Here is a 10,324-nt window from a genome sequence, read left to right as displayed (position 1 = left end):
GAAACGGATTGTGGGACAAGAAGCAGAAAGGAAAAGGAAAAAAGTTCCGCCGGACCTCGGGAGCCGGCCGCCTATGTCATGGGCGATCTTTGGCCACACCAGGGCAATAGTGAAGCTGCAGCAGGTGCAAATAAGCTTCAGACAGTCTTACATGCACTGCTCAGAACTCTCAACGATGGCACTCAACATCCAGGACTTGCCATCCGGATCTTGGCGCCTTGTGCTGGTTCCGACCTATTCACACATCGGTCCACTACTGACATCACCTCATAAGCCAACGGGGCACCCCACACCGACTTTCGGCGCAGCATTGTAGGATGGCCACACCAGTGCGGCAACTTGCTGGACACAACCTCGGTGCCATCCGGATCTCGGCGCGTTCGAGTCACTGTACCGCAAGAGTGACCGGAACTCAGCTGAACACGCCGTCTTTCGGCGCAGCATTGTAGGATGGCCACACCAGTGCGGCAATTTGCTGGACACCACCTCGGGCAATAGTGAAGCTGCAGCAGGTGCAAATAAGCTTCAGATAGTCTTACAAGCACTGCTCAGAACTCTCAACTATGGCACTCAACATCCAGGACTTGCCATTCGGATCTTGGCGCCTTGTGCTGGTTCCGACCTATTCACACATCGGTCCACTACTGACATCACCTCATAAGCCAACGGGGCACCCCACGCCGACTTTCGGCGCAGCATTGTAGGATGGCCACACCAGTGCGGCAACTTGCTGGACACAACCTCGGTGCCATCCGGATCTCGGCGCGTTCGAGTCACTGTACCGCAAGAGTGACCGAAACTCAGCTGGACACGCCGTCTTTCGGCGCAGCATTGTAGGATGGCCACACCAGTACGGCAATTTTCTGGACACCACCTCGGTGCCATCCGGATCTCGGCGCGTTGTGCTGCCTTCGGCCTATTCGCACATCGGTCCGCTACTGACGCCGCCTCACGTGCCAACGGATTTTCTACGCTTTTTGTAGCCCTATGCCGCATAACAGGTCATGTGACTTGTTTATAAAACTTTTCATTGGTTCATTTTACTTTTGGTTTCCTAAAGATGGAAGGCTTGGTCATATGACCTAAAAATAACACTTTTCATTGGTTTAGAATTTTTTTTTTCCCCAAACGATGAAAGCCCCACCTTGTTTCTGGATGATTCAGACTGAAGCTGGCGTCAGCATGAGAGCACCACCATCTTGTGGCTCCGTCGTGGTCATTCCGCGAGCAATCATGGCAGCCGCTCCCCACCGGAAGCCTGCAGGAGTCGAGGGCCCCCAAGACTTTTGTAGAATCTTCACGGCTGAGGGGACGCTTTCGAAAATGGAGCCCAAGCCCTAGCAGGCAAGCGTCCGAGTTCCAAGGTGTCCCAGGGCCATTTTAGTGGACCAGGCCCAAAACCGAAGAGCCGGCCGCCATTTTAAGAGTCCTGTGGCAGCCGCCTATCGCTGCACTGCAAGAGTGGGAGCAACTCAACTACATGGTGAGCGAGACGCTGTAGCCGCAAGAGCGGGCGCAACTCAGCTGGATGGCCGCCGCCTGGGGAGGCCCGTTCACGCCGCCTCCCCCACGCCCCCCCCCCGGGCCGCCCCACGCCAATTTTCGGAGCAGCATTGTAGGATACCAAAACCAGTGCGGCAGTTTACTGGACATCACCTGGGTGCCATCCACATCTCAGCGCGTTCTGCTGCCTTGGGACTATTCGCACAACAGACCGCTATTGACGAGGCCTCCCCCCGCACCACCCGGGACGCCCCACGCTGTTTTTCTGAGCTGCATTGTAGGATCCCAAAAACCAGTGCGGCACCCAGGTGACATCACCTGGGTGCCGTCCAGAACTCAGCACGTTGTGCTGCCTTGGGACTATTCGCACAAAAGACAGCTTCTGACCATTGTTGCTTTTTTTTGTCAAAAATGTTTAAATGTTTGTTACAGTTTTTGTTCCGTTCGTTATATTTAAAAGTTAATAAAGTTTTATAATCCTACTTTGTTGGAGTGCTATATATTTTTAAAAAATCGGGTGAATGGGGCCTTGAATCGGGTTATTGTCATGTGTGGGCTTTGCAAGTGTACTGCTACAGGATCGGACATTTCAAACTCAAATGCACGTTCTTTTTCTTACCTTTCCGAAGCATGGAGCGCAATAGCAGGCAGAGAAAGGGTGATGCAAGTGTTGAACACTGCCTGGCCTGGCAAGTTGCTGGCAGTGCCCCCCCCCCCCCCGCCCGCTCCTGAAAGAGGACACACACACATCGCCGCCCCGAGTACTTCACAGATCTTTAAAAGACCATGCGCTTGTTCATGAGGCTTAAATGGTTTATCACCCCTTCTAGAACCCCTGCATCGACCCTCTGACGTTTCCTGGAAGAATTACCACGTAACACAATACCAAGCCTTGTCAGCTGAAACCCCCGAGGAATCGTGGGGCATATTATCAAGGGGGTTTATCTCCGCTTTTTTGGCTTTAAAAGCCAAGAAAGCGGAGATAAAATTATCTCCCTATTACCAAGCTGTCGCTAACACCAGTTAGTGACAGCTAAAAGGAGATAGCGACCATCTTGGGCCCCGCTTTGCATGTCAGTGATATTTATCACTAATGACATGCAAAGTGGGCGTGCCAAGATGTTAGCGACTGGAAACAGTCCCTAACATCGCTATCTCCTATTACCAACTTTTGGAGATATTCGCGCTAAGCGCGAATATCTCCAAAAGCTAACACCTGCCCTGAGCAGTTCTTAGCCATGTTATCCAATGGGAGGTGGATAACATGGCTAAGAGCATTTGCTCGATAATGCATGAATATCGCTGACTTTTCAGCGATATTCATGCATTGCGGCCGTTTTTTATCGCATTTGCGATAAACCTTGCTAATAGCAAGGTTTATCTGCGATAAAAATCGCCGATGTGCGGCGATAATTTTTGTCTCTAAACAAGTTAGAGACAAAAATTATCGCTAGTTGTTGGTAATATGCCCCCGGGTTTTTGCTTGCAGAAATCAGGAGGCGGGAGACTAGCACTGAAATCAGTAGTCTCACGCCTGAATCGGGAGGGTTGGCATGTCTGGATTCTCTACAGCTGGGGCCATAAACTACATCCGCAGGGCTAGGTGATAGCCTGGGACCGGCCTGGCATCTAAAATGGCTGCCGTGCACGACAAAATTGTGGCATTGGAAAAAAGGCAAGATGGCGCAGACAATGTTTATCAATAAGGATTCATTTATAACAAAATATTTTATCGCACTGACAAATTGGCGGTCAACACTTCCTGATTTCCATCGAATCGAACGTTAACAGACGTCACGCAGCAAAAAAAAAAAAAAAGCTCACGCACAGCCGCTGGAAGACATGTATCAACATATATGAGCCTCCTCAGCCACCCTCAGAAAACATAAGGGATTAGGATACGTCTCCCGCACCCCCTTATACCTAGTAATTTAATTAAAACGAAGCACAAAATGGCGAATTCCCGTTTCGCTACCAGTTTACGGCCCAGTTCGCGGCCCAGTTCGCGGCCCGTGAAGCGCTTCTACCGTGAAAACATTTTTTTTTTTATTTTCCCCACGGGACCCTTTAATAACCCCAACAACATTCCTAGGGGGTCAAGAGGGGTATACCTTGCCCCCTTTCATTAAATTCCCCCTTCGTTTTTCACCTCTTCTTCTCTCTCGATCCTACCGAGAGATAATATGGCGGCCGCTCAGGACTGTTTAGAATGTTGACAGACACCGGGGAGCCAATCAGCTTCGCATCGCAAAGTTCCGTTTCGCGAAAAGTAAGCGGACCGGAGCGCAGCCCGGAGCGCTGTTACAGATATATATCTTGTTTTGAACGTTAATTTCTCAAAATCCACTGGAGCACATATATTGAGACCTAGCAAAGGCACATCGGGCTAACAGTCCCTACAATTTTGCCAAGTTTCGTGCAAATCCATTCAGCCGTTCGAGCTAAAAGTGAGGCCAAAGGCCCTATGGAAATTAACATGGGAAAAACGCGTTTTGGGACCCCCCTTTTTTCTCGGCCCCCCCTTGACGAAACCCCCCCAAAGGGTCTGCTCAGAAATAAAATGTGCCATTTTCCTGAAAATTTCAGCCGATTCCGTCCACAAACGCCAAAGTTATTAGACATAGAATTTTCAAAAGTCCCATAGACAAAAAATCCTAACTATATATACCTACTGGCGACCGCCAGTAGGTAATATACACACACACACATATATATATATGTATACTGGACTCCGGTATTGGCCCTCCATCAACCCTGAAAGTTGGCTGATAACGAGGGAACTTGAAGACTTAACGTAGCAGATGGTAAATGGTTTGTGACTACAACGAGATAAACGTGGCACCACCCACTGGAGGGTTTTAAAATGACGAGTAGCGCGGATGAACCACAGGTCCCATAAAGCAACAACACGAAAAGGGAAGTCATCCTAAACTGGGCGGAACCATCGGAATAAAAAGAACACTAAAAGCTCACCTGTGGCACATCAACGCTTGGAGCAGGCATACCTTGAGAAAGTTTCAAGCAGAAACGAAACATGTTGGTCTGAAATGCCGTATCCCGTTGCTCTGCACAAAATAAAGTCATGAAGGCAAGCCTCTTGTGCGACTCGTGCATCTCTCGAGGGGGATGAATGTTGGAATATATATATATATATATATATATATATATATATATATATATATATATATATATATATATATATTCACTGAAAAAAACATAGGTTTCACACCAGTTATAGTTAACTGGAAATTTTACTGTCATAAAACCATTGAAATTCCACGTTATAGTTAGTTGGACTCACTATAACTTGCGCGTGCAATGCACTGCTGATGACGTCACATATTACATCACTCATGACATGGTCAGTGACATCACTCATGACATCACTGATGACACCATCCAGTGAATGTATGTCTTTCTGAAAAAAAAATATGTTTTATATATGTATATGTAAAGGTTGATGGAAGAATAAATGTTTAAATAAGTGTCTAAAAAGATATTTAAAAAAAATGATTGGTTAACTGGCTTATTAAGTGTATCTTAGTGAATACATATATTAGCGAGTAATGTTTAAATATTTAAATATATGTATCAGTGTTTCACTTTGTGTATAAGTGGCTGCATGGGTTGGTGAGTAGCTACACGTGTGTGTATATGGGTTATTAGATGTTTTTTATTATCAGTATGAGTGTCTGTATGGTTTGGTGGGGGTATTACTTAGCACATAGATGCATCAATGACTGACTCACTGTTTGTATGTGTTTTGAAGACAGCATATGTGCAGGACTGTATGGGTGGATGAGTGTGTATATCTGTGTGTTAGTGAGTGAATGGCTGTCTCACTAGTGTCTTTATCAGTAACAAGATATGTTTTAATCTAGTATATGTGAGTATTGATGTATATAAGTGAGTATATGAGAGAGTGAGAGTTTGAAAGAGTTCCTGTTTAAATAAGTATGTGTTTCTATAAGTGATTGTTTAAGTGAGTAAATATGTGTAAGTTTCCTTACAAGTAAGGTGGTAGTTTGTGTATAGTTGTATATGCAAATAAATGGATGTTCAATAGTTTATTTGCATGTGTGAGTAACTTTTGGATGACTGTCGGTGTGTAACAGGATGTATAGGTGTATCACTACATATGATGAGTGAGTATATGTATGAGTGACTAAATAGAACTGTTGATGAATGAGTGGATGTGTACATAGATGGTGTAATTTCTGAATTGGTTGTTGTAACTGGTATGGGTATCTCCATTTTTTTGAAAATGTTAGTTTCTATTTTTGAATATGTGTTTCAAGGGTTACATTACACTGAAAGGAGGTCTGTCACTCTGTCACAAGGATGGTGTCATCAGTGATGTCATGAGTGATGTCACTGACCATGTCATGAGTGATGTAATATGTGACGTCATCCGCAGTGCATTGCACGCGCAAGTTATAGTAAGTCCAACTAACTATGACGTGGAATTTCAATGGTTTTATGACAGTAAAATTTCCAGTTTACTATAACTGGTGTGAAACCTATGGCTTTTTCAGTGAATTTAATAGGTTTTTTAAATGCTAATTCCTAACTATAACTGGTGTGAAACCTATGTTTTTTTCAGTGAATTTCCTAGGTGTTTAAAATGCTAATTCCTAACTATAACTAGTGTGAAACCTATGGTTTTTTCAGTGAATTTCAAAGGTTTTTTTAATGCTAATTCCTAACTATAAGTCTCACTTTATAAGTAAGACTGTTAGCGCTCTAGTTGTTCTTTAGAACACTCTGGTACATTCTGTCATTGGGCTATAGTTGCGCTACATCTGGCTGATATTTGGGCTACATTTGTATTTTTTTGTCTCTGGTGGCCATCTTTGGGCTACATTGGGCTACATTGGGCTACATTTGGGCTACATTTGGGCTCCAACATATATATAGCCCAATGTAGCCCAATATATATTTTTTCAAAGTTAATTTTCTTAAAAACCACTGGAGCATATATCTTGAGACATAGCAAAGGCACATCAAGCTACCAGTCCCTACAATTTTTCCACATTTTTTTTTGTATATTGGTTTTTTTTTTGCCCTGGAGCGCTCCTGGTGCGCGCCCCGGTGAGCGCCCCGGAAAGCGTAGTATTATGAAGCGCCCCGGTGCGCGAACCGGGAAGCGTCCCGTTAGCGCCAATGTCGCGAACGAAAACATGAATAATATGAAGGTATCAACCCAGGCTATCTTATAAACAAACACTAGCTATGTCCAGAAAGATTCTATTCAGAAAATGAGCATAAACTATAACACAAACATGAAATTGATATCAAAAATGATTTGTTTTTAATTAAAAAAAGATTAATTTTACAATTAAATTTTGTATACAAGATAAATTGATACAATAAAACAGATATTCCTTATAGATAAAACACATGAATTAAAAACACTGAAAAGACAATTATGTTTGTCCTATCTAATATTGCTGTGGCTGTGGTCTGTCTGTCAACGCGTTTCGACACGTCGTGGTGTCTTCATCAGGACAAATTTGTTAGCAGCCAATTTCTCTAGAAAGAACAGAGCATTTTTTAGTTCTTACTCGCATTTTTTAGTTCTTACTCGCATTTTTTAGTTCTTATTCGCATTTAAAAAAATGTGTTATAGTTCCTATTCACATTCTGTTTGTTAAATATCAACAACAAGACTTTCAGTTCAGTTATTATTCTTCATTTGAAATTCTGAGCATAAAACGTCTCTTTATACATAGCTTAGTGTAAGGGATTCATTTTCACATGGAGGTACTTAAAGAAAGACACGTTAAAAAGACATTTTCATTCTGATTATTGATTAATATAACAATGGAGTTATTTTTACTCCTTTATGCAATTGCCTATGCACAATTAATACATTCACTATGTTTGATAAATCTTGATAAACCACCCTATTTTTGTCAGGTCATATTCAGTATATAACACGTGGTTCCCTTGTTTTTGTTATGCATTATCTCCCATACCTCGGATCTAATATAGATCATTACTGTCTCATAGTCAACCCTTCTACCTGGACGGCAAAGGTGGATAAAAGAAGTGGGAAAAGGAAGAAGAAAAAGCTTTCAGAGATACAACAGTTTTAGTCCTATTTTTTATGTAGCTGTTATATGAGTTTAGTCCTATTTCTATTATTACCGGTCTATCCTATAAAGCATAACTGTCTGTTAAGTTGTATTTTTTGACATCTTTACATTTGTATGCCTTGTGCCTCAAATCGGCTTATACATTCAGTTTCCTTTTTTTTACCTGGTTGGGCTTTCTTAGAGGTCTTTAGTTCTCCATTTTAGTACACGAAATGTGAGGCACCCTTAAAATTTATACATTTTGCGGCATGTGAAATCTGAAAAAGACACAATTAACATGTCTAAATTAGCATGTCTAAAGCTTTCCAATTCTCTGAAATTTACCCTGGTGAAGTTAGGAGTCTAATTAGCATAGTCGCGATGTACTATCAGCATAATATCGCGTACCTGTTTTTCAAAATTTCACTGCTCCCTTCTCACTTATCGTGTCCTAAATATTTTTGTAGATACTCTTCACTTTGAAGAACCGTATTACCTGCTGGGAAAGTATGATATATCTATAAGTTACAATGTAACGCCTAGTCTTTAAGGCTAAATCTTTATGGATTTAAAACTAATATATCTCTTACCGCTTAAGGGATTGTATTCAAAGTTCAGCTGTACAACACATTGTGCCGGTAAATGATGCTGATGGAGATATCTCGGAACACGTGGGCTAGACCAATGTTAGTATTTGACCCTTAGAGAAAAATAAAGAGCACTAATCACTGTCTGTTACTTTCCTAAGGGTTATATCCCACACTGTCCATGCTGTGTGGCGGTTGCGCAAATTCCTACCTTTTTAAATTCTTTTAACAAGGATCATGTGTTAGGCGTTCCGTTTCTGCAGCGGGTTTAGCGCAGTATAAACCGGTCTTTTTTTCTCCGCGGAAAGCAGCATTAACTTTACGGGGCATACACTGTCACCTGAAGTCGGTTCTCTTTCTCCTTACAGAGATCTACGAGAATCAAACAAAAGTAAGGCAAAAAGATATATTGTCTTACACAGTGTACGTCTAATTCTTTAAGAACTAAGCGGCCAGGGGAGCAAATTTTACCTGCAAAGCGTTCGCTGTCGTCGAGGTTCCATCAGATACCGGTGGGTTTGTGAAAAAGAAGGGATTTGTAAGCCGCCATGTCATTGGTATTTGTACTATGTTTTCCTGACGTCATCTCTCTATAGTGCCACCCCTATTTAAAGATATAGTGCTCCTGAAGGTGCTTATCTTTAACATTAGCCTTATTTAAAAATGTGGTAGTGTTATCTTGATTCAGCGGAATGTTTTCTTGTTGGTAACAAAAAGACGCTTCCTGTATTAAAGTCTATAGTTGGAATCCTTTCTTAAAAAAAATCTTTGGGATCTGGTACACGCATATTAGTCTAATTAAAGTTAAAGTCAGGTTTTTATTTCTTTCGGAGTAAAATTAGTCATTCTCAGATTGACGCACTATTCCAGAGGGTATCTGTGCATTGGATTTTAAATTTTAAATTAGATAGAGGGTGTACCTAATACAAAGAACAGTTTCTTATATTATGGCATTTTCCCAGGGACATTCCTGGTTTAGACCACGTTCAAAGGTATTAAGGGTAAAAATCCAGTAGATTTCTCGTTTTTTTCTTATTTTATCACCTCCTGTGTTATTTGGTGTATGTATCTTTTCTAGAATCCGCCACTTTATTTCCTCAGGGGAATGTCTGAAATCCAAAAAGTGATTTACTAATGGTGCTGTGACCTTCTTTGTTTTTATCGCTGATCTATGCTCAGTTAATCTAGTTTTTATGGCTCTTGCTGTTTCCCCAACATATCCCAAATTGCAGGGACATGTAATTAGGTAGACTATGTTTTGCGTATTACATGTCCATAAGTCCTTTGCTTGTATCTTGACATTGTTAAAGGTCATAGTTTCTCCTCTATGTATACTGTTGCATGACTTACAAGAGCCACAACTCGAGGTGCCTTTTATCGGGTTCTTGTTCTCAAAGGATCTCTGCACAAAAGGCGGATTTTCTGTTGTTTTAGGAAATCTGGAACGAACAATTTGATCCTTTAGATTTTTATTTCGCCTATGTGCATACATGGGTTTTGCCATCTTCGGTTGGGTGTTATTTAGGTTCAACAAGTGCCAGTTAGAATTGATTATTTGCCTGATAGTTGCATCAAGGGTTGAATGTTTAGTTATACAGACCAATTTTGGGTCTGTTCTTGGTTTTTGTGAGTTTAAAAGAGCGTCTCTATCGTAGAATCTGGCTCTTTTATACGCTTCTCTGACCAGGCGATGAGGGTACCCACTTTGGATGAATTTTCTCTTCATATTTTCTGATTGTAGGTCATAATCTCTTAGGTTGGTGCAATTGCATCGCACTCTAAGGAATTGGGAAAACGGAATACTGTCTTTCTGACATTTAGGGTGGAAACTCTTAAAATGTAACAAAGTATTCCTAGCGGTCGGTTTGGTGTATAAATCTACCCCTAGGATTCCTTCATTGTTCTTGATGTAGATATCAAGGAACTCTACCTTATCTTTGTTGGTGTGGGCAGTAAACCGCAGATTCTCATCTGCTTCATTAAGCCACAAGAGGAACTCCTCCAGAGTCTGTTCCCCATTGGTCCATACAAAGAAGATATCATCTATGTATCGGTACCAATGGGAAACAGACTCGAAGAAGCGAACGAAAACATGATCGTGACGTAACGCGTCCGCGTGATACGCACGGCGTAAACGCACCCGGAAGCATTTGACGC

The sequence above is a fragment of the Lissotriton vulgaris genome, chromosome 6 (assembly GCF_964263255.1).
Source record: "Lissotriton vulgaris chromosome 6, aLisVul1.2, whole genome shotgun sequence".
In the NCBI taxonomy this organism is placed as follows: Eukaryota; Metazoa; Chordata; class Amphibia; order Caudata; family Salamandridae; genus Lissotriton; species Lissotriton vulgaris.
The sequence above is the reverse complement of the archived record's forward strand: the minus strand, read 5'-3'. Positions refer to the sequence as shown.